General features: G+C 44.3%; 1 protein-coding gene across 4 annotated transcripts in view; it reads left to right on the top strand.

Annotated features, from left to right (window-relative positions):
• The first annotated feature begins 1,804 nt into the window (after positions 1-1,804).
• DIAPH3 (diaphanous related formin 3) overlaps positions 1,805-24,886 on the top strand; it is a 322,031-nt gene continuing 298,949 nt past the window's right edge. For 2 of the 4 annotated variants that reach the window (XR_005448450.1, XM_038741254.1), the window contains exon 1: positions 1,814-1,845. The gene's annotated coding sequence lies outside the window, so the exon portion shown is untranslated. Of the gene's footprint in view, positions 1,846-24,886 lie in introns of all 4 variants that reach the window. The other 2 variants (XM_038741262.1, XM_038741271.1) reach the window with 2 other exon arrangements.

Raw genomic sequence — 24,886 nt, 5'->3', positions numbered from 1 at the left:
CCCGATTGGCTGTGATGGGAGGGCCGGGGCCGCTCTGGGACTCAATCAATCAATCAATCAATCGTATTTATTGAGCGCTTACTGTGTGCAGAGGAAGCTGCTGTGGCCCAGGGGAAAGAGCCTGGGCTTCGGAGTCAGAGGTCATGGGTTCAAATCCCAGCTCTGCCAACTGTCGGCTGTGTGACTTTGGGCAAGTCACTTCACTTCTCTGGGCCTCAGTTACCTCATCTGGAAAATGGGGATGAAAATTGTGAGCCCCCCCGTGGGACAACCTGATCACCTCCCCAGCGCTTAGAACAGTGCTTTGCACATAGTAAGCGCTTAACAAATACCAACATTATTATTATTATTATTACTAAGCGCTTAGGAAGTACAAGTTGGCAACATATAGAGACGGTCACTACCCAACAGTGGGCTCACAGTCTAGAAGGGGGAGACAGAGAACAAAACCAAACATATTAACAAAATAAAATAAATAGAATAAATATGTACAAATAAAATAGAGTAATAAATACGTACAAACATATATATATATATATATACAGGTGCTGTGGGGAAGGGGAGGAGGTAAGGCGGGGGAGATGGAGAGGGGGACTCCCTCCCGATTGGCTGTGATGGGGGGGCCGGGGCCGCTCTGGGACTCCCTCCCGATTGGCTGCGATGGGGGCCCGGGGGGCGGGACCTCTCTGGGACTTTCTCCCGATTGGCTGTGATGGGGGGCGGGGCCGCTCTGGGACTCCCTCCCGATTGGCTGTAATGTGGGGGCCGGGGCCGCTCTGGGACTCAATCAACCAATCGTATTTATTGAGCGCTTACTGTGTGCAGAGCGTACAGTGCTTGGGAAGTACAAGTTGGCAACGTACAGAGACAGTCCCTACCCAGCAGTGGGCTCACAGTCTAGAAGGGGGAGACAGAGAACAAAACCAAACATATTAATAAAATAAATACAACAGATGTGTACAAGTAAAATAAATAAATAAATAGAGTAATAAATACGTACAAACATATATACATATATACAGGTGATGTGGGGAAGGGAAGGAGGTAAGACGGGGGAGATGGAGAGGGGGACGAGGGGGACTCCCTACCGATTGGCTGTGATCCCACTGTTGGGTAGGGACCGTCTCTATACGTTGCCAACTTGGACTTCCCAAGCGCTTAGTACAGTGCTCTGCACACAGTAAGCGCTCAATAAATACGATTGATTGATTGATTGATTGTGATGGGAGGGGGCCGGGGCCGCTCTGGGACGCCCTCCCGATTGGCTGCGATGGGGGACCGGGGCCGGGACCGCTCTGGGACTCCCTCCCGATTGGCTGCGATAGGGTGGCCGGGGCCGCTCTGGGACTCTCTCCCGATTGGCTGTGATGGGGGACCAGGGGCGGGGCCGATCTGCGACTCCCTCCCGATTGGCTGCGAAGGGGGCCCGGGGGCGGGGCCTCCCTGGTGCTCCCTCCCGATTGGCCGGGATGGGCGGGGCTGCGGTGGCGGGAGTATTCGGACGGCGGTGGCGGCGGTTGAGCGGTCCTGGCGCGCAGGCAGGGAGCCCGGAGCCCGGCGGCGGGCTGAGCGACGGATCGTCCCCGTCCCCGCTCTCTGCAGCCCGGCCTGGGGGCGGCAGCGGGCGGGATGGAGCGCAGGGCGGGCGGGATGGAGCGGCCCCAGCACCGCGCCCGACAGCTGCAGCCCCCCGCCGCCCCCTCCTCCTCCTCCTCCTCCTCCTCCTCCTCCTCCTCCTCCTCGTCGGCGGTCCGTGGCAGGCGGGAGAACAGGACGCAGCGGCGGAAAGGGCCGCCCCCTCCCCCCGCCGCCGCCGCCGCCCCCGAACAGAAGCGGCCCAAGTTCGTAAGTCCGGGCGGGAGCCGGGGGGGGCTGCGCATGCGCCACAGAAGCGCCGTGGCTCGGTGGGCAGAGCGGCCCAAGTTCCTAAGTCCGGGCGGCCCGGGGGGCTGCGCATGCGCCGCAGAAGCGCCGTGGCTCAGTGGGCAGCGCGGCCCAAGTTCCTAAGTCCGGGCGGCCCGGGGGGCTGCGCATGCGCCGCAGAGCCGGCGCCGTGGCTCAGTGGGCAGAGCACGGGGCTCTGGAGTCAGAGGCCACGGGTTCGAATCCCGCCTCCGACCACTGCCAGCTGGGTGACCTTGGGCAAGTCACTTAATAATCATAATAAGGGCGCTTATTAAGAGCCCAAGCGCTTAGTACAGTGCTCTAGAGGCACACAGTAAGCGCCCACTAAATACCTCCTTCCCTTCCCCACAGCACCTGTATATATATTTGTACATATTTATTACTCAATTAATTTATTTATTTATTTTACTTGTGCATATCTATCCTATTTATCTTATTTTGTTAGTGTGTTTGGTTTTATTCTCTGTCTCCCCCTTTTAGACTGTGAGCCCACTGTTGGATGGGGACTGTCTCTATATGTTGCCAATTTACCTGTATATATGCATATGTATTTGTACATATTTATTACTCTATTTATTTTACTTGTGCATATCTATCCTATTTATCTTATTTTGTTAGTGTGCTTGGTTTTATTCTCTGTCTCCCCCTTTTAGACTGTGAGCCCACTGTTGGATGGGGACTGTCTCTAGATGTTGCCAATTTACCTGTATATGTGTATATGTATTTGTACATATTTATTACTCTATTTATTTATTTATTTTACTTGTGCATATCTATCCTATTTATCTTATTTTGTTAGTGTGCTTGGTTTTATTCTCTGTCTCCCCCTTTGAGACTGTGAGCCCACTGTTGGATGGGGACTGCCTCTATATGTTGCCAATTTACCTATATATATGTATATGTATTTGTACATGTTTATTACTCTATTTATTTTACTTGTGCATATCTATCCTATTTATCTTATTTTGTTAGTGTGCTTGGTTTTATTCTCTGTCTCCCCCTTTGAGACTGTGAGCCCACTGTTGGATGGGGACTGTCTCTGTATGTTGCCAATTTGTGCTTCCCAAGCGCTTAGTACAGTGCTCCGCGCATAGTAAGCGCTCAGTAAATGCGATTGATTGATTGAATGAATGCATGAATTTATTACTCTATTTTATTTGTATATATTCTATTGATTTTATTTTCTTAATATGTTCTGTTTTGTTGTCTGTCTCCCCCTTCTAGACTGTGAGCCCGCTGTTGGGTAGGGCCCATCTCTAGATGTTGCCGACTTGGACTTCCCAAGCGCTTGGTACAGTGCTCTGCACACAGTAAGCGCTCAATAAATACGATTGAATGAATGAATGAATTTATTACTCTGTTTCATTTGTACATATTTATTCTATATATTTTATTTTCTTAATGTGTTCTGTTTTGTTGTCTGTCTCCCCCCTAATAGACTGTGAGCCCACTGTTGGGTAGGGCCCGTCTCTAGACGTTGCCAACTTGGACTTCCCAAGCGCTTAGTACAGTGCTCTGCACACAGTAACCGCTCAATAAATACGATTGGATGAATGAATGAATTTATTACTCTATTTATGTTATTTGTGCATATTTATTCTATTTATTTTATTTTGTTAATATGTTTTGTCTTGTTGTCTGTCTCCCCCTTCTAGACTGTGAGCCCGCTGTTGGGTAGGGCCCGTCTCTAGATGTTGCCGACTTGTACTTCCCAAGCGCTTAGTCTAGTGCTCTGCACACAGTATGCGCTCAATAAATACAATTGATTGATTGAATGAAGTTATTACTCTGTTATTTGTACATATTTATTCTATTTATTTTATTTTGTTAAACTGTTTTGTTGTCTTGTCTGTCTCCCCCTTCTAAACTGTGAGCCCGCTGTTGGGTAGGGCCCGTCTCTAGATGTTGCTGACTTGTACTTCCCAAGCGCTTAGTACAGTGCTCTGCACACAGTAAGCGCTCAATAAATACGATTGAATGAATGAATGAATGTATAGCTTTATTACTCTTTTACCTGTACATATTTACTATTCTATTTTATTTTGTTAATATGTTTTGTTTTGTTGTCTGTCTCACCCTTCTAGACTGTGAGCCCGCTGTTGGGTGGGGCCCGTCTCTAGATGTTGCCAACTTGGACTTCCCAAGCGCTTAGTACAGTGCTCTGCACACAGCAAGTGCTCAATAAATACGATTGAATGAATAAATGAATGAATGAATTTATTACTCTATTTCATTTGTACATATTTATTCTATATTTTTTATTTTCTTAATGTGTTCTGTTTTGTTGTCTGTCTCCCCGCTAGTAGACTGTGAGCCCGCTGTTGGGTAGGGCCCGTCTCTAGATGTTGCCAACTTGTACTTCCCTAGCGCTTAGTACAGTGCTCTGCACGCAGTAAGCGCTCAATAAATACGATTGAATGAATGAATGATTATGATGCCAACTTGTACTTCCCAAGCACTTATTACGGTGCTCTGCACACAGTAAGCGCTCAATAAATACGATTGAATGAATGAATGAATACAAGGTGATCAGGTTGTCCCACGTGGGGCTCACAGTCTTCATCCCCATTTTCCAGATGTGGTAACCGAGGCCCAGAGAAGTTAAGTGACTCGCCCAAGGTCACACAGCTGGCAATTGGCGGAGCCGGGAGTTGAACCTTAACTTCTCTGGGCCTCAGTTACCTCATCTGGAAAATGGGGATTAAGACTGTGAGCCCAGAGAAGTTAATCAATCAATCAATCGTATTTATTGAGCGCTTACTGTGTGCAGAGCACTGTACTAAGCGCTTGGGAAGTGCAAGTTGGCAATATATAGAGACGGTCCCTACCCAACAGTGGGCTCACAGTCTTAAAGGGGGAGACAGAGAACAAAACCAAACGTACTAACAAAATAATATAAATAGAATAGATATGTGCAAGTAAAATAAAGTTAAGTGCCTTGCCCAAGGTCACACAGCTGGCAATTGGCGGAGCCAGGATTTGAACCTTTTAACTTCTCTGGGCCTCAGTTGCCTCATCTGCAAAATGGGGATTAAGACTGTGAGCCCAGAGAAGTTAAGTGACTTACCCAAGGTCACACGGCTGGCAATTGGCGGAGCCGGGATTTGAACCTTAACTTCTCTGGGAGTCAGTTACCTCATCTGGAAAATGGGGATTAAGACTGTGAGCCCAGAGAAGTTAAGTGACTTGCCCAAGGTCACACAGCTGGCAATTGGCGGAGCCGGGATTTGAACCTTAACTTCTCTGGGTCTCAGTTACCTCATCTGTAAAATGGGGATAATAATAATAATAATAATGATGGCGTTTATTAAGCGCTTACTATGTGCAAAGCACCGTTCTAAGCGCTGGGGAGGTTACAAGGAGAACAGGTTGTCCCACGGGGGGCTCACAGTCTTCATCCCCATGTTACAGATGAGGGAACTGAGGCTCAGAAAAGTGAAGTGACTTGCCCCAAGTCCCACAGCTGACAAGTGGCAGAGCCGGGATTCGAACCCATGATTCGGGATTAAGACTGTGAGCTCCACGTGGGACAACCTGATCACCTTGTAACCTCCCCAGCGCTTAGAACAGTGCTTTGCACTTAGTAAGCGCTTAATAAATGCCATTATTATTATTATTATTATTATTGGTATTATTCCCCGGGACCCCGTGGCGGGCCAGGGGCGGTTGGGCTCCGCCGACAGCGCCAACTGACACGTAGAAGGGCTGGCTGGCATTTAGAGTCCACTGGTGGGTAGGGACCGTCTCTGTATGTTGGCGACTTGTACTTGCCGAGCGCTTAGTCCAGTGATCTGCACGCAATAAGTGCTCGATAAACATGACTGAGTGAAGGAAGGAATTTAGAGCTCAGGAGTGGTTGACGTCACCCGGAGGATTAGGCAACGAGGGGAAATTCGGACACAAGCCCTTCTTGTTCGTTTCTGGAACCAGGAGTTCTTGCAGTTAAGGGTAAACTGTAATTGCTCCCTAGTAACCTAGACTGACGTGACCTAACGCCCAAGTAATAATAATAATGGCATTTGTTAAGCGCTTGCTATGTGCCAAGCACTGTTTTAAGCGCTAAGGTAGATACAAAGTAATCAGGTTGTCCTTCGTGGGGCTCACAGCCTTTCTTAATCTCCATTTTACGGATGAGGTAACAGGCACAGAGAAGTTGAGTGACTTGCCCAAAGTCACACAGCTGACAAGTGGCGGAGCCGGAATTAGAAAGCCCACTGTTGGGCAGGGACCGTCTCTATGTGTTGCCAATTTGTACTTCCCAAGCGCTTAGTACAGTGCTCTGCACACAGTAAGCGCTCAATAAATATGATGATGATAATGATGATTAGAACCCATGACCTCTGACTCCCAAGCCCGTGCCCTTGATGATGGCATTTATTAAGTGCTTACTGTGTGCAAAGCACTGTTCTAAGCACTGGGGAGGTTACAAGGGGATCAGGTTGTCCCCGGGGGGTCTCACAGTCTTAATCCCCGTTTTCCAGATGAGGTAACTGAGGCCTAGGGAAGTGAAGTGGCGTGCCCAAAGTGCCCAAAGTCACATGGGATTCGAACCCATGACCTCTGACTCCAAAGCCCGGGCTCTTTTCCACTGAGCCACGCTGCTTCTCTATGGCCAAGTAGACTTGGCAATTTCTACAATGCGATCTCCCCGAGTGCGTCTTTTAAAATTGTTTTATTTTGCATGTGCCTGCACACTGCATGATCTCTCGCTCCCTTCTCCTAAGCCCTTAGTCGTACAGGTACAATACACGGGATGCCGCAATAAGTGGTTGGTGACATGTCGCTCTAACATTCATTTAAGCGATTTCCACCTTCAAAGACCTCTCCATCTAGGAGAGGAAGCAGCCCAGAAATAACAACCGAACATAATTTTGCAGCATTTGAACGCCTGCTGTTAGGCGAGATTGGTCAGGGGAGACGTGTGCTTTCTGCGCTTTTCGACGTTCCTTCCGTCCAGTCCGGATGCTAACTTTTTAAACTTGTATGGGCTGGAAATCCAGAGCCTGGGGAGCCTCTCCCTTCCGTCAGTGTTGGACTGGCAGCTAGAGTGCAATGAAAGTGGGCATGCCAAAGTGGAAGTTGTTAGAAATTTCCTTCCAAGAGGTTTGGTGAGGTAGTCATCATCATCAGTCGTATTTATTGAGCGCTTACTATGTGCAGAGCACTGTACTAAGCGCTTGGGAAGTACAAATTGGCAACATATAGAGACAGTCCCTACCCAACAGTGGGCTCACAGTCTAAAAGGGGGAGACAGCGAACAAAACCAAACATACTAACGAAATAAAATAAATAGAATAGATATGTACAAATAAAATAAATAAATAAATAGAGTAAAAAATATGTACAAACATATATACATATATATACAGAGCCCTGTCGGGATCCAACAAAACTTCCAGAGCTTGGGACCGGAGCCTTGCCAGAGACTTCTCAAACCTCCAACCTACGTGATGCCTTCAGCTGTGGCAACAGAGGCAAGTTTGCCATGGGAGGAAGAGACAAGATTAATTATAGTGTGCTGTAGGACCAGACTGTATATCTACGTGTTTCATTTAACATATCAATCAATCAATCGTATTTATTGAGCGCTTACTGTGTGCAGAGCACTGTACTAAGCGCTTGGGAAGTACAAGTTGGCAACATATAGAGACGGTCCCTACCCAACAGTGGGTAACATATCTTTGATAATCCTTGAATAACAGGAGTTCATATAAAACTTTAGAATTTTGGTTGCTCATGAAGCTGATGTGATAAAATTGTATTATCGCTCCAGAATTGACATAATGATGCCGTTTGATAAGTGCGTACTATGTGTGTAGCACTGTTCTAAGCTCTGGGGGAGATACAAGGTGATCAAGTTGTCCCACGTGGGGCTCACAGTCTCAATCCCCATTTTCCAGATGAGGTAACTGAGGCTCAGAGAAGTTAAGTGACTTGCCCAAGGTCACACAGCAGACACGTGGCAGAGCCGGGATTCGAACCCATAACCTCTGACTCCTATGCCCGGGCTCCTTCCACTGAGGCGCGCTGCTTCTCTGCTTATAAAACTTGATGTCGCTTTAGACCAGGAATAGCCACACTATGGCTCTTTATTGCCTCCGCTCACTAACCAACTTTCATACTCTTCTATCCAAGCAAGTTAGCCCTCTCAGACCTTTTCTGTTGTCTCATGTCATCATCATCATCAATCGTATTTATTGAGCGCTTACTATGTGCAGAGCACTGTACTAAGCGCTTGGGAAGTACAAATTTCTAAACCAGTGCTACTCCACCCCCACGATCAGTCATTGGTAAACGGGGGCTTGCTTAGTTCAGAGCACTCTTAGGAGAGTACAAAAAACAGGGTTGGTAGACATGGCCACGAAGAGTTTAAGTCTAGAGGGGGAGAAATATTAAATTTTGGATAATAATGACGGCATTTTTTAAGTGCTTACTATGTGCCAAGCACTGTTCAAGGTGCTGGGGGAGATACAATCAATCAATCATATTTATTGAGCGCTTACCGCGTGCAGAGCACTGTACTAAGCGCTTGGGAAATACAAGTTGGCAACATATAGAGACAGTCCCTACCCTCCCACGTGGGGCACACAGTCTTAATCCCCATTTTAAAGATGAGGGAATTGAGGCACAGAGAAGTTGTGACTTACCCGAAATCACAGAGCTGGCAAGTGCCTGTTATTGGGTAGGGACCGTCCCTATACGTTGCCAACTTGTACTTCCCAAGTGCTTAGTACTCTGCACACAGTAAGCGCTCAATAAATACGATTGATGATGATGATGCTGTGCTCTGCACACAGTAAGCACTCAATAAATGATTGAATCAATGAATGAAGTGATAGAGCTGAGATTAGAACCCACGACCTCTGACTCCCAAGCCTGTGTTCTTTCCACTGAGTCACACGTTTGCACGTAAAGCTTGTGGGGCTGAGGGTGTGGCGAATAAAGGGGACAAATGTCAGCCAGAAGGGAGAGGGAGTAGGGAAATTGAGGGATTAGTTGGAGAAGGCCTCTTGGAGGAGATGTAGAGAGAATGGTGGCTTGTCAGCTTACGAAGGCCGAGAGTAAATCACTCCACTTCTCTATGCCTCCATTACCTCATCTGTCAAGTGGGGATTAAAAGCATGAGTCTCATGTGAGGCCGGGACTGCACCCAACCTGATTAACTTGTGTCTACCCCAGCACTTGGACAAGTCACTTACCTTCTCTGAGCCTCCGTTACCTCATCTGTAAAATGGGGATAAAGACTGTGAGCCCCACATGGGGCAACGTGAACATGCTGTATCCTCCCCAGCTCTTAGAACAGTGCTTCTCACATTGTAAGCGCTTAATAAATGCCATTATTATTACATAAAAGATGCTTTGTTGTCAGTAAAAACTGCTAATGGTGGAGGAAGAGTTACTTGATAGAGACTTCAAATAAGACTGCCTTGAGACCACTTTCTCTCCCCCCCTACTGCCATACACTTTGGCAGTATAGTAGACTATAGTAGTAGTAACTATAGTAGATAGTTATGAATGTCTTACACTGAGACAAATCTTAGACAGCTTCTAGGGCAGTAAGTTTGGCTGTCCTCCTTGAGATCCTTCTGTTGAATGAGGGATGGACATTACTGTAAGGAAACAACCCAAATAATTTAAATGTTCAGCTTAATTTTATTGTCCACGTTTCTGGAACTTTTTCAACAGCTAAATTTTAAAACCTGGCAGGTAATTATTTTTGAAGAATCATCATCATCATCAATCGTATTTATTGAGCGCTTACTGTGTGCAGAGCACTGTACTAAGTGCTTGGGAAGTACAAATTGGCAACATATAGAGACAGTCCCTGCCCAACAGTGGGCTCACAGTCTAAAAGGGGGAGACAGAGAACAAAACCAAACATACTAACAAAATAAAATAAATAGAATATTATTTGTTTATTAAATGTGTTTATTAAATGTGTTTTATATTTGTCTTGTCTTATGCTGATGAGTAGTTTCTGACCCATAGCAACTCCATGGACCCATCTCTCTCAGAAAACCCCACCTCCACCTGCAGTCATTCTGGTAGTGTATTCATAAAATTTTCTTGGTAAAAGTACAGAAGTGGTTTACTATTGCCTTCTTCCGCACAGTAAATTTGAGTATTCAGTCTTGACTCTCTCCCATGCTGCCCAGCACAGGTGAGTTTTGACTTGTAGCAGTTTGCCTTCCACCCTCTAGCCACTGACCAAACTAAGAAGGGAATAGATATGCCTCTGCTCGACTCTCTCTCCCATAATCGAGATTGGTAGAATACTGGAAACTCTCCCGGTGCCACCCTGAGAGGGGACAACAATGTGCATTTTCTGTAATTCAGTGTTCTGCAAGAATGCAACTCCTGCATTAAAGAAGTGTGCAAGCTAGGAGAAGTGCAGAGATTTCACTGAAGGTCATATTTCTGAGAAGATTCAGATGAGTGTCCCAGCTCACTGAAGTGGTGGAAAATGTGATGTAAAGGAAGATCAAAGGTATGGATGGTAATCTTGGACAAAAGAAGAATAAGGAGTTACTTTTTAGTGACTCAACTATTCAGCTGGCCTTCATTTAGAAGGTGATGCTGCCAGTAGTGTGGCTGAAACAAATAATAATAATGATGGCATTTGTTAAGTGCTTACTATGTACCTTGTTCTCGCCTGTCCCGCCATCGACCCCCGGCCCACGTCCTCCCCCGGGCCTGGAATGCCCTCCCTCTGCCCATCCGCCAAGCTAGCTCTCTTCCTCCCTTCAAGGCCCTGCTGAGAGCTCACCTCCTCCAGGAGGCCTTCCCAGACTGAGCCCCTTCCTTCCTCTCCCCCTCGTCCCCCTCTCCATCCCCCCATCTTACCTCCTTCCCTTCCACACAGCACCTGTATATATGTATATATGTTTGTACGTATTTATTACTCTATTTATTTATTTTACTTGTACATAGCTACTCTATTTTATTTTGTTAGTATGTTTGGTTTTGTTCTCTGTCTCCCCCTTTTAGACTGTGAGCCCACTGTTGGGTAGGGACTGTCTCTATATGTTGCCAATTTGTACTTCCCAAGCGCTTAGTACAGTGCTCTGCACATAGTAAGCGCTCAATAAATACAATTGATGATGATGTGCAAAGCACTGAGATGGATGAACTGACATCCTCTTTTGTATTGTGGGCATTTAATGACAGTAGCTTGTGCATTTGTCCCACACAGGACACGTCTCTTTCTTTGAGGCTGCTTCTTAGTATCCTTGATTTTTGTGGTGTTCTGGCTCAAAGAGCCTCCACTCCTCATTGCTGCCTTATTTTATTTCTTAGAGGGGGTTTTCTGTTTAGTTTGGACTTGCTTCTAAATACCAAACTCATTCAAGTTAGTAATAAAAGTAACAAACTTTTTTTGTTATTTAATTTCAACACTCAGCCAAGGGAAAATTTTTCAGTTCAAAGTGCTGCAGACTGGTAGCTGCTAGTAATTCTTGTTAATCATCCCCTCACTGGTTAATTCAGTTTAGGTATGATTATTGCGTTCCACCCAGCAAGGTCATGTAGAATTTGAATGAGTCTTACTGAAAGATTAAAAGCCTCATTATTCTTATGATTTGTAGAGCTGTTTCTAGAATAATAACATGAACTTAAAGTAGTCTATGTGCGTTCTTCAGTGAACAGGTAGAAAATTCCAACTGTTTATGGAAAAATATCCATAGGGATTTATTGATTTAGGAAAATGATTTATGAGCTACTGAACCAATTAAGTATGAAGTTATATTGGAAATAATAGTAATGGAAATGTAATTGACTGCAGCAGTTCAGGGATTTAAATTGGATCAGGATCACTGAAACTTTTCTTTCCTTGTCCTTCTAAATTCCTTTAATAGTAGGCTATAGAAAATAATGATTCATCTACCTTCTATTTCAACATTCCTGTGATGGCTAAACACTTAAGTGCTACAGAGAGTCTAAGTATTTATATGTATAGCTTCCATAACATAATTTAATCACTAACCCATGTGCATATGCCTCTTCCTAAATTTAGTGTGTCTCCTCCTTGAGCCCCCTCCTTCCTCTCTCCCTTCCCATCACGCCCGCCCTACCTCCTTCCCCTCCCGACAGCACTGGTATATATGTTTGTATAGATTTATTACTCTATTTATTTTACTTGTACATATTTACTATTCTATTTATTTTATTTTGTTAATATATTTTGTTTTGTTGTCTGTCTCCCCCTTCTAGACTGTGAGCCCGCTGTTGGGTAGGGACCGTCTCTATATGTTGCCAACTTGTGCTTCCCAAGTGCTTAGTACAGTGCTTTGCACACAGTAAGTGCTCAATAAATACGATTGAATGAATGAATGAATGAATGGCCAACCTGTACTTCCCAAGCGCTTAGTACAGTGCTCTGCACACAGTAAGCGCTCAATAAATACGATTGAATGAATGAATGAATAAGCTCCTTGAAGGTTGGGAATCTTATCATTCAATCAGTGATATTTGAATGCCTACCACCTCCTTCAAGCCCAGTCAGGTGTAGCCTGTGGAACTTCCACTCCATCATATTCATTCATTCAGTCGTATTTATTGAGCGCTTACTGTGTGCAGAGCACTGTACTAAGCGCTTGGGAAGTACAAGTCGGCAACGGGCGTACAGTCTAGAAGGGGGAGACAGACAACAAAACAAAACATGTGGACAGGTGTCAAAGTCATCAGAACAAATAGAATTAAAGCTATATGCACATGATTAACAACATAAATAGAATAGTAAATGTGTACAAGGAAAATAAATAGAGTAATAAATCTGCAAAAATATATATACAAGTGCTGTGGGGAGGGGAAGGAGGTAGGGTGGAGGGATAGGGAGGAGGAGAGGTAAAAGGGGGCTCAGTCTGGGAAGGCCTCCTGGAGGAGGTGAACTTTCAGTAGGGCTTTGAAGGGAGGAAGAGAGTTAACTTGGCGGATATGTGGAGGGAGGGCATTCATTCATTGTCATTTATTGAGCACTTACTGTGTGCAGAGAACTGTACTAAGCACTTGGGAAGTAGGGGCGTGGGCCGGGGGTCGACGGTGGGACAGGTGAGAACGAGGTACAATGAGGAAGTTAGTGGCAGACAAGCGGAGGGTGTGGGCTGGGCTGTAGAAAGAGAGAAGGAAGGTGAGGTAGGAGGGTGCGAGGTGATGGACAGCCTTGAAGCCCAGGGTGAGGAGTTTTTGCTTGATTCGTAGGTTGACAGGCAGCCACTGGAGATTTTTGAGGAGGAGAGTAACATGTCCAAAGCGTTTCTGCACAAAGATGATCCGGGCAGCAGAGTGAAGTATAGACTGAAGTGGGGAGAGACAGGAAGGTGGGAGATCAGAGAGGAGGCTGATGCAGTAATCCAGTCGGGATAGGATGAGCGCTTGAACGAGCAGGGTAGCGGTTTGGATGGAGAGGAAAGGGTGGATCTTGGCGATGTTGTGGAGGTGAGACAGGCGGGTTTTGGTGACAGATTGGATATGTGGGTGAACGAGAGAGCGGAGTCGAGGTTGACACCAAGGTTGTGGGCTTGTGAGACGGGAAGGATGTTTGCCTTCCCCATTAGACTGTAAGCGTCTCATGGTCAGGGAATGTTCTACTTTATTTAGGACCTCAAGTGCCTAGTACAGTGCACCACTCAATGGGTGCTCAATAAATGACCCTATTACTAGACCCATAGTTCAAAGGTAGTTCCACCAGGTCATCATTCAATCAATCAATCAGAAGTATTTATTGAGCGCTTACTGTGTGCAGAGCACTGTACTAAGCGCTTGGGAAGTACAAGTCGGCAACACATAGAGACAGTCCCTACCCAACAGCGGGCTCACAGTCTAGAAAGTCTCTGGGGTGTATCATGCTAAGCATTCTTCAGACTGAGAGTAATTTGGTATTCAATCAACTCTCCGTTATTCTTTCTCTGCCTCTCTTTATCTTGGAAATCACAGGTACGGAATTCTGCATTACTTTTTTCTCACCCAAAGGAAGAATTAATGGAGACAAGTTTCATTTTTCTTTTGCCCCAGTTTTGAAGTTGATGTGGCAATCAGGAAAGCAACATATCTTAGTGGAAAGAGCCTGGGCATGGGAATCAGAGGGCCTGGATTCTAATCCAGACTCCGCCATTTTTTCAATTTCAATCGTATTGAGCGCTTACTGTGTGCAGAGCACTGTACTAAGCGCTTGGGAAGTACAAGTTGGCAACATCTAGAGACGGTCCCTACCCAACAGCGGGCTCACAGTCTAGAGGCAGACAACAAAACAAAACATGTGGACAGGTGTCAAGTCATCAGAATAAATAGAAGTAAAGCTAGATGCACATCATTAACAAAATAAATAGAATACTAAATATGTGTTTTTTGCCGGATGTGTAGGTTGACTGGTAGCCACTGGAGATTTTTGAGGAGGGGAGTAACATGCCCAGAGCGTTTCTGCACAAAGATGATCCGGGCAGCCGCGTGAAGTATAGCCATTTGTCTACAGTGTGACCCTGGACAAGTCACATAACTTCCTTTGGCCTCAGTTACCTCATCTGTAAAATGAGAATTAAATTCTTCCGATTAAGACTGTGATGAGCCTATGTGGAAGAGGGGCTGTTGGACCTGATTATTGTGGTGGTATTTAAGCTCTATGTGGTATGTAATGTACTGAGCACTGGGGTATACACAAGATGATTGGGTTGGACACATCCCTATCCCACCTAGGGTTCCCAGTGTTCATCTCCATTACCTTGTACCTACCCCGGCATGTGCTTCGCTCATAGTAAGGACATAACAAATACCATTTAAAAAAAAAAAAAAACCTCAGTGCAGAGGTCAGAAAGTGAAAAGTAGGTGAGAAAATGGGAATGGATAACTTGTAAATTTTTTAAAACTCCCTCCTGTGTGATCAAATATGGAGTAGTCATAGTGGGTTTTTCATGTCTTTGTGTAAAATACTGTTACAGTGCTAGAATGTAAAATAGATAAAACAAGGACTACCTTTGAGATGTCACCATGTCATTGAATTTTTTCATTGATGAATGAATCAAGCAGGAGTTAAGCTATTCCCAAAGTATCGGAAGCCACCATTTTGCATTGTCATAACTTCGGATCACCTTTCACTTAAAACAATTCTTCTTTTGGTTTTCACACTTTCTCTAACAGTCTCAGGCCAGGCCTAATTGTTTGCTTGTAATCCAAGTAGAATTAATTATTCTAATTAATCCCCCAACAGTTCTTGGTGGTTGCATCCTGATGAATAACTCTAGTGGAATTGCTAGATAGCAGAACTAAATGAGCAACTTCATGAGCCCAAAAACAAATTATTGGCCAAGTAAGGCCTCCCTGGAAAGCCAGAGCTAGCTCTTTATTTTATGTGCCTTTACAGACTGCGGAACAATAATGTGCCATTTAGGGTGTTCTTTGGTGTGTTTCTACATGCAAATGGTCCCAGACTGAGCCCCCTTTTTCCTTTCCTCCTCCCCATCCCCCCTGCCCTACCTCCTTCCCCTCCCCACAGCACCTGTATATATGTTTGTACAGATTTATTACTCTATTTATTTTACTGGTATATATTTACTATTCTTTTTATTTTGTTAATGATGTGCATCTAGCTTTATTTCTATTTATTCTGATGACTTGACACCTGACCACATGTTTTGTTTTGTTGTCTGTCTCACCCTTCTAGACTGTGAGCCCGTTGTTAGGTAGGGACCGTCTCTATATGTTGCCAACTTGCACTTCCCAAGCGTTTGGTACAGTGCTCTGCACACAGTAAGCGCTCAATAAATATGATTGAATGAATGAATGATGAGCTTTATGGGACTTGACTGTACCTTTGCTATTTTTATAAAGTAGGCCTAAGCATAGATATAGATCCTAACTTATTGCACAACACCTGTGTACAGTTTTAGTAGTCATCTGATTAACTTGTAAGGTAAGGAGGTATAACAAGCAAGTGGAATTTAATTATACACAGTACTGCAGTTAATAGTGCTGCTTTATTGTATGGTTATATAATGTGGATTATCAGTCTTTTACAAATCTGCGATGAGCAATAGATTGACTTAAATTCGGGCGAGAGAGTATTATTATGTACTCAGCCCCTTTCAGTGCCTTTCAAAGACCTACATAAGTTATGAATCATTTAGTTAAAGCATTTTAGATGTCATTAAAAATGTCCCTCCCTCCCCCGCCCCGCAACTGGGCTATGCCACTCTAATGAAGGCATGGTTAATTACATTGGGCTGTGAGGAGCAAAGTGATCAAATTAGAACTTAATGGTGACTTGTATATGCCTCTAGTCAAATAATAATAGTGGCTTTTGTTGAGTGCTTACTATTCTACTAGAATTATACTTGTTGCTAGTTGGACACAATCCCTGTCCCATATGAGACTCAGTCAGAGGAGGGAGAACAGGTAACCTCCTTTTACTGATGAGGAAACTGAGCCCAGAATGAAGTGAGTGACTTGCCCAAAGTCATATAGTGGTGGAGCTGCAATTAAAACCCAGGTTTTCTGAATCTGAGGCCCATGGATAATTGTGTTGAAATTGTGTGCCTAGTGGCCTAGGAGTCAGAAGGTTGTGGGTTCTAATCTCAGTTCTCCCTCTTGTCTATGTGACCTTGGGCAACTCACTTCTCTGGGCCTCAGATACCTCATCTGTGAAATGGGGATTAAGACTATGACCAACCCAATCACCTTGCATCTACCCTAGCACTTAGTACACTGCCTGGCACATAGTAAGTGCTTAACAAATACCATTATTATTATCGTTATCATTATTACTAATAATGTGGACGCTTCATTTTACATATAGTTGCTTTCTCGGTAACAACGCAAAGCACATTCTTGTAATAATAATAATAGTGATGGTATTTGTTAAGCACTTACTATGCGCCAGGCACTGTACTAAGTGCTAGGGTAGATGCAAGGTAATCAGTTTGTCCCACGTGGGGCTCACAGTCTTAATCCCCATTTTACAGATGAGGTAACTGACACCCAGAGAAGTTAAGTGACTTGCCCAAAGTCACACAGCTGACAAGTGGTGGAGCAGGAATTAGAACCCACGACCTCTGACTCCCAAGCCCGTGCTCTTTCCACTAAGCCACGCTTCATTTTATCCTCTGAAGTGTTAGCACCTTCTGAAGTTAGAGTGCTGTGAATCTCTTCGCTTTGAGTTCAAAAATTTTGATCTCTGAGTCCTAAGAATTTAGGAATGATGAGCCAGGTTATTTTGCTGGGGATATTGAAGACTGTTTTTAGACGCTGCATTAAACTTTAGATTTATGGAGTACTGTTGGGTTTTCTACTCAGCAGTAGCCAAGCAACTTGAGTAGCTCAAAATAATGACTCTTGAACTTGTGGTTTGATTATCTTTTTACGTACAGACAAAATAACTCCCTTACTCCCAAATATTTAGTAGTATTTTCTTGTCATATCCTGTTCTTTCTCCTGGTCCCATTACTTGTAAATCAGTTTTGTAGTGGGTGGTAATAGCATTTCTTGACAGTTCACTGAATGGAAAGTTCAGGACCAAGAAGTAACACACTTCCAGCTTATAATGAGTTTGCACTCTGAAAGAGGCACATATTTTCAAATTAATAAATAATGGAATGTGCACTTGAATGCGTGCAAGTCTTAGAATGAGTACAAGTACCTACGGATTTCTATGACTTGGAGGTCTAGGAATTTAATTAGGAAGCCTTGAGTTTGCAGAATTTCAGGAGGAATGTGGCCCGTTGGATCTGGGAAGAGTGGGAGTTCCAAACCTGGGGACAAGTGGAAGCAGAGGGACAGAAGTAGAAGTTAGGTACAGTTAGAAGTACCATTTTGTCTGCTCCATTAGAATGTAGTCAATGACTTCTATTGAGTGCTTAGTATACGCAGAGCACTTTACAAAGCACTTGGGAGAGAACAAAACAGTAGAGGTAGTGTAGGGATCAAAACGTGGGCCAGAGGGAAAATTCAGAATCCCTGTGTAGGATGTAGGCCTGCTTGTATTATTAGGTGCCCAAGTAAATATACCACAACAATTCCCAACAGGTTGAAAGGGAGAGCTGTGCAGACATGCAGCTATACTCCTCAAGTCAAACACTGGAAATAATATTGCAGACATGAGTTCTCATAATATACCCGCATAATTGAAAGATAAGAAGGAAATTTGAACAATTAACTTTTGAGAGGAATTAAATGGCAATTTTGGGATTACGAACATGTTGAATGCTTGGGTTAATTAAGAATGTGTAACTTTGCACAGAAGGGTATAATGCAAATGTTGTAGATATCAAGGAGTATTTGAAAGCACAAGGAAATTACACACCAGCTCTAAAATTGAGCCTAAGAAGATTGCATAGCAGCAATGCATAATTGATGGAATGTATTATTAAAATTACGAGGAAATTAATACATGAGACATGCCAGGGATAATAAAGTAGACTTGTAAGTACAGGATACAAGTAGTTTTTTGTGAAATGGCAGGGGCTTATCCTCTGTCACTTCGTGACTCTGACACCTACCATAAGGGGAAGCTAGTGTCTACATTTGACCCTTTGGAAAGTTTGGTTTTATGAGGTGGCATTTTTAAGGAGGAACTAAATATCACCAAAAAGAGCGTAAAACATTCAGCACTTTGGGGGGCAATTGAAGTGAAAGGAGAAGGGATGGGAATTATATTCTGTGTGTCATCTTAGTATTTGGCACAGCCATTGCTTTCAAAATGCAGGCTGGGGTTGGGGAAGGGGGAAGACTTAATGTTGAGTGGGTAGAGCATGTTTGTAACTCAAATTAGCAGGGGTGTGATTTTATTTTTGAATAGCCAGAGTTCATGATCACTGTGACCTGTAGTGTAGCATATTCATAATTATCACAGTGTTCCTTTCTGGGCACGGGCTATTAATGTTACCTAAACCAATGATCCTCTCTCAGGGTTGCACTTGGAGAATTTCCAGTGCTCTACCAGTCTCGACTACAGGAGGGACAGTCAAGCAGAGGCATACCCATTCCATTCCTAGTGAAAGGCCAGCTGTTACTGTATCAGCCTCTTCTCCGATCTCCCATCCTCTTGTCTCTCCCCACTTCAATCCATACTTCACACCGCTGCCCGGATTGTCTTTATCCAGAAAAGCTCTGGGCATGTTACTCCCCTCCTCAAAAATCTCCAGTGGCTACCAATCAACCTACGCATCAGGCAGAAACTCCTCACCCTGGGCTTCAAGGCTGTCCATCACCTCGCCCCCTCCTACCTCACCTCCCTTCTCTCCTTCTACAGCCCAGCCCGCTAATCGCCTCACCGTGCCTCATTCACTGGCCCATGTCCACCCCCTGGCCTGGAATGCCCTCCCTCCCCACATCCGCCAAGTTAGCTCTCTTCCTCCCTTCAAGGCCCTACTGAGAGCTCACCTCCTCCAGGAGGCCTTCCCAGACTGAGCCCCCTCCTTCCTCTCCCCCTCCTCCCCCTCTCCATCCACCCCGCCTTACCTCCTTCCCTTCCCCACAGCACCTGTATATATGTATATATGTTTGTACGTATTTATTACTCTATTTATTTTACTTGTACATATCTATTCTATTTATTTTATTCTATTAATATGTTTTGTTTTGTTCTCTGTCTCCCCCTTCTAGACTGTGAGCCCACTGTTGGGTAGGGACCGTCTCTACATGTTGCCAATTTGTACTTCCCAAGCGCTTAGTACAGTGCTCTGCACACAGTAAGTGCTCAAATACAATTGATTGCTACAAGTCAAAACTCACCTGTGCTGGGCAGCAGCGTAATGGGGGAGAGTGAGGGCGGAGACTCAAGTTTACTGTGTGGAAGGAGGCAATGGTAAACCACTTCTGTATTTTCCCAAGAAACTCTATGGATACACTACTGGAACTTTTAGACTGTGAGCCCACTATTGGGTAGGGACTGTCTCTATATGTTGCCAAATTGTACTTCCCAAGCGCTTAGTACAGTGCTCTGCACACAGTAAGCGCTCAAATACATTGATTGATTGATTGCTACAAGTCAAAACTCACCTGTGCTGGGCAGCAGCGTAATGGGGGAGAGTGAGGGCGGAGACTCAAGTTTACTTTGCGGAAGGAGGCAATGGTAAACCACTTCTGTATTTTCCCAAGAAACTCTATGGATACACTACTGGAACTTTTAGACTGTGAGCCCACTATTGGGTAGGGACTGTCTCTGTATGTTGCCAAATTGTACTTCCCAAGCGCTTAGTACAGTGCTCTGCACACAGTAAGCGCTCAATAAATACGATTGATGATGATGATGATACTGGAACGATTGTAGATGGAGGTGGGGTGTTCTGGGAGAGATGTGTCCGTGGTGTCGTTACGGGTCAGAGATGACTCGACAGTATAAGACAAGATTATACTGAGCTTTGGCTTTGTCCAGGGCACCTATTCTAGGCACTTGGGAGAAGACCTGGATTCTACTACTACTATAACTACCTCCACTACTTTCCTGCTGTGTAGTAATAATTAGAATTGTGGTATTTGTTAAGCACTTACTATGTGCCAAGCACCAGGGTAGATACAAGATAATCAGGTCCTACATGGGGCTCACATAAGTATGAGGGAGCATAGGTATTGAATTCCAATTTTACAGATGAGGGAACTGAGGCAAAGGGAAATGAAGTGCTTTGCTCAAAGTCACACAGCAGGTAAGTCGCAGAGCTGGGATTGGAACACAGGTCCTCTCACTCCCAGGCCCGTGCTTTTTCTACAGATTATGCTGGTTCCTATGCTGTGTTGATTCATTCATTTAATTGTGTTTATTGAGTGCTTACTGGGTGCAGAGAACTGTACTAAGCACTTAGAAAGTACAGTATAGCAATAGAGACAATCCCTGCCCATAACGGGCGCACAGTCTAGAGGCGGGAGGAGACAGACATCAAAACAAGTAAACAGGCATTGATATAAATGAATAGAATTGTAGATATATACATAAATCCTGTGGGGTAGGGAGTGGGTGGGAAGAGCAAAGGGAGGGAATTGAGGCGATGTGGAAGGGAGGGGGAGCTGAGAAAAAGGGGTTTTAGTCTGGGATAGCATTTTGGAGGAGGTGTGCCTTCAGTAGGACTTTGAAGGAGGGAAGAGTGATTGGCGGATTTGAGGAGGGACGGCATTCCAGGCCAGAAGTAGGACGTGGGCCAGGGGTCGGCCCACAGGTGAGGTTGAGGCACAGTGAGAAGGTTAGCCCTGGAGGAGTGGAGTATGTGGGGTGGGATGTAGAAGGAGAGAAAGGAGCTGAGGTAGGAAGGGACAAAGTGATGGAGACCTTTAAAACCAATAGTGAGGAGTTTTTGTTTGATACGAGGTTGATAGGCAACCGCTGGAGATTTTTGAGGAGCTGGGTGACATGTCTGAAGGTTTCTGTAGAGAGATAATCCGGGCAGTGGAGTGAAGTTTGGGCTGAAGTGGGGAGAAGCAGGAGGTTGGGAGGCCAGAAAGGAAGCTGTGTGACCTTGGGTAAGTTGCTTCGTTTTTCTGTGCCTATTTCTTCATCTGTAAAATGGGGATTAAATACTTGTTCTCGCACTTAAACTATGAGCCTCATGTCGGGCAGGGACTGTTTCTGATCTGATTACTTTGTATCTATCCCAGCACTTAGTGGTTGATAAAAGAAAACACTTAACAAATACCACAGTTATTAAATAATAATAATAATACGATGGCATTTATTAAGTGCTTACTATGTGCAAAGCACTATACTAAGCGCTGGGGTGGTTACAAGGTGATCAGGTTGTCCCATGGGGGGGCGGGCTCACAGTCTTAATCCCCATTTTACAGATGCGGTAACTGAGGCCCAGAGAAGTGAAGTGACTTGCCCAAAGTCACACAGCTGACAGTTGCTGGAGCCGGAATTTGAACCCATGACCTCTGACTCCAAAGCCCGAGCTCTTGCCACTGCGCCACGCTGTATGACTCATGATTATACTGTTTTCTAAATGGGCTTTATAAAACACTGAGAACTTTGAAAATATGTTAGTAGGGGAGCCCAGAAATGAAAGTTGAACACCATTTAAACCAAGCCTGAAAAGTTGACACATATGCATTTGCAGTAGTGCTTTATTATCTGCTACAAGGTGATGGTTCATTCAAAAGGCCCACATTTTTATAGTGCATGGCATCTATTGGAAATGCATTAATTTATTGTATAATGACAGTTAATATACATCCACTAATCTTTGTAGTCTATTGCGGTCCGCTATCACTTGGAAGAGTTTCATAAATACTCAACACTCTTGAAACGGTCTAGTCTTCTCTTTGAGAAGACATCAAAACATTTTATAACCCATTTATGAATAAGTGTAAGGGATTTAATGTGGTGTAGAAATTTACTTATTCTAATATTGAAACAGATCAAATTTTTGTGATAAGATACTGATGTGATTGGATCTGTCATTTACAGCATTTAAATATGAAGACACTGACCGATGATATGGTAAGGTTATTTTTTGGTTCTGCTATGCAACTAAACTAACTGACTAATTGGAAAATATTGCTCCTAACCCTTACACATTGCTAGAACATGCATGTGGCAAAGCAATGTAAGCTTATAGAACTACTCAGTATGTTGCCAAACTACCAGAGTAAATAAATAAAATTACTGCTTTTGATTAGTAAAAGGTATAAAGTGTTTGCATGTGTAAAAATGTATGTCATGCATTCTTCTGCTCTGATTTACGAGTCTCAAATTTTAATAGAAACAGTTCATTTTTGAAATCAGTCACAAAATAATAATTGACATTGCCTAGTTGATAAACCTATTTTTTAAACACTAACACTGCTCTTTAAGGCTTTTCTAAAGAAACACTATGTGTAGTTTAGAGAATCTCTGCATTTGGAAAATGGGAATTGATTTAAGTGTCTGGAAACATCAGTCAATCAGTGGTATTTACTGAGTACTTTGTGCAGAGCACTGAACTAAGCACTTGGGAGAATCATCATAAATTAATAACACTTGTATAACCCAAAGCATTGTTCATTAGGTTGAGTAGGAAAAGTCACTCCAGAAAAATACTTATAAAAGGTAGTAATGCATGGCAATGAAACAGTTTAGGATCATTTAAGTACTGACCAATGGGGGGGGGGGGGTGTGTGTGTGTGTGTGTGTGTGTGTGTGTGTGTGTGTGTGTGTGTGTGTGTGTGTGTGTGTGTGTGTGTGTGTGTGTGTGTGTGTGTGTGTGTGTGTGTGTGTGTGTGTGTGTGTGTTGGGGTTGCAGAAAAAATTTCTTAAACATAAGCTCACAATAACTATTCCTACTATATAGACACTTGTATTTTAGTTCTCAGATTACAAATTGCACTAGTCTCTTAATGTAGCCTATGTAGTTGTCAGAGAGAATTCTTTAGACAGTTTTTAAAAATAGTGAATCCTAGTATTTGCACATCTTAGCTAATTTCACAGATGCCTTGATTTATTACCATCCCCTTCCCCTTGTGGCTCATAACCAGTGTACTAATGGGGTTAGCTCAGGAATGTGGGTAGATTGTGACGCTCCTTTATTAGTGTGATCTCCTGGCCTTAATTTCTTTCTCCAAGGAAATCATTGGGATTTAGAAATAAACTTTTAAACCCCATGAAAATAAATCCTAGAATGTTTTATTTCTGATTATCCATTAGGACTTATTTTAGTATATGGAATGACATGTGGGATGGGTTAAAATGCCCCTCTTCCTTCCTCTTCCCTTCCCCCTCTGCTTTGAGATGCAAGTGCTGGCTGGCTGAAGAAGTCTCACCTTTATGACCTTGAGACTTAGAAGAGAGGGAGCCTCCTTGAACCTAGCCTTACTTCAAAAGTAGGAACCAGTCATTGTTCTTTTCTGTTATCCAAAATATTGAAGTATCTCATGCCGTCTCACAAGCCCGCAACCTTGGTGTCATCCTCAACTCCGCTCTCTCGTTCACCCCTCACATCCAATCCATCACCAAAACCTGCCGGTCTCACCTCTGCAACATCGCCAAGATCCACCCTTTCCTCTCCATCCAAACCGCTACCCTGCTGGTTCAGTCTCTCATCCTATCCCTCCTGGATTACTGCATCAGCCTCCTCTCTGGTCTCCCATCCTCCTGTCTCTCCCCATTTCAGTCTAGCACTGTAACAATATTTTACACAAAGACATGAAAAACCCACTATGACTACTCCATCTTTGATCACACAGGAGGGAGTTTAAAAAAATTTGCAAGTTATCCATTCCCGTTTTCTCACCTACTTTTCACTTTCTGACCTCTGCACTGAGGTTTTTTTTTAATGGTATCAATCAATCAATCTTATTTATTGATTATAATCGTATTTATTGATTGATATTGGTATTTAAGTTCTTCCCATGAGGAAAGCACAGGGTAGGTACAAGGTAATGGGGATGAACACTGGGAAACCTAGGTGGGATAGGGATGTGTCCAACCCAATCATCTTGTGTATACCCCAGTGCTCAGTACATTACCTAGCACATAGAGCTTAACAAATACGACCACAATAATCAGGTCCAACAGCCCCTCTTCCTCATAGGTTCATCACAGTCTTAATCGGAAGAATTTAATTCTTATTTTACAGATGAGGTAACTGAGGCCAAAGGAAGTTATGTGACTTAGTGCTCTGCACTCACTGTGTGCTCTGCACACAGTGAGCACTCAATAAATACGATTGATTGATTATGTGACTTGTCCAGGGTCACACTGTAGACAAATGGCTACACTTCACTTCCGGGCTGCTGCCCGGATCATCTTCGTGCAGAAACGCTCTGGGCATGTTACTCCATTCCTCAAAAATCTCCAGTGGCTACCAGTCAACCTACGCATCAGGCAAAAACTCCTCACTCTCGGCTTCAAGGCTGTCCATCACCTCGCCCCCTCCTACCTCACCTCCCTCCTTTCCTTCCACAGCCCAGCCCACACCCTCCGCTCCTCGGCCACTAACCTCCTCACTGTGCCTCGTTCTCGCCTGTCCCACCGTCGATCCCCGGCCCACGTCCTCCCCCTGGCCTGGAATGCCCTCCCTCCGCCCATCCGCCA

This window comes from Tachyglossus aculeatus, chromosome 2 (genome assembly GCF_015852505.1).
Source record: "Tachyglossus aculeatus isolate mTacAcu1 chromosome 2, mTacAcu1.pri, whole genome shotgun sequence".
Taxonomy (NCBI): domain Eukaryota; kingdom Metazoa; phylum Chordata; class Mammalia; order Monotremata; family Tachyglossidae; genus Tachyglossus; species Tachyglossus aculeatus.
Note: the sequence above shows the minus strand (reverse complement) of the source record. Positions and strands in the feature narration are given on the sequence as shown.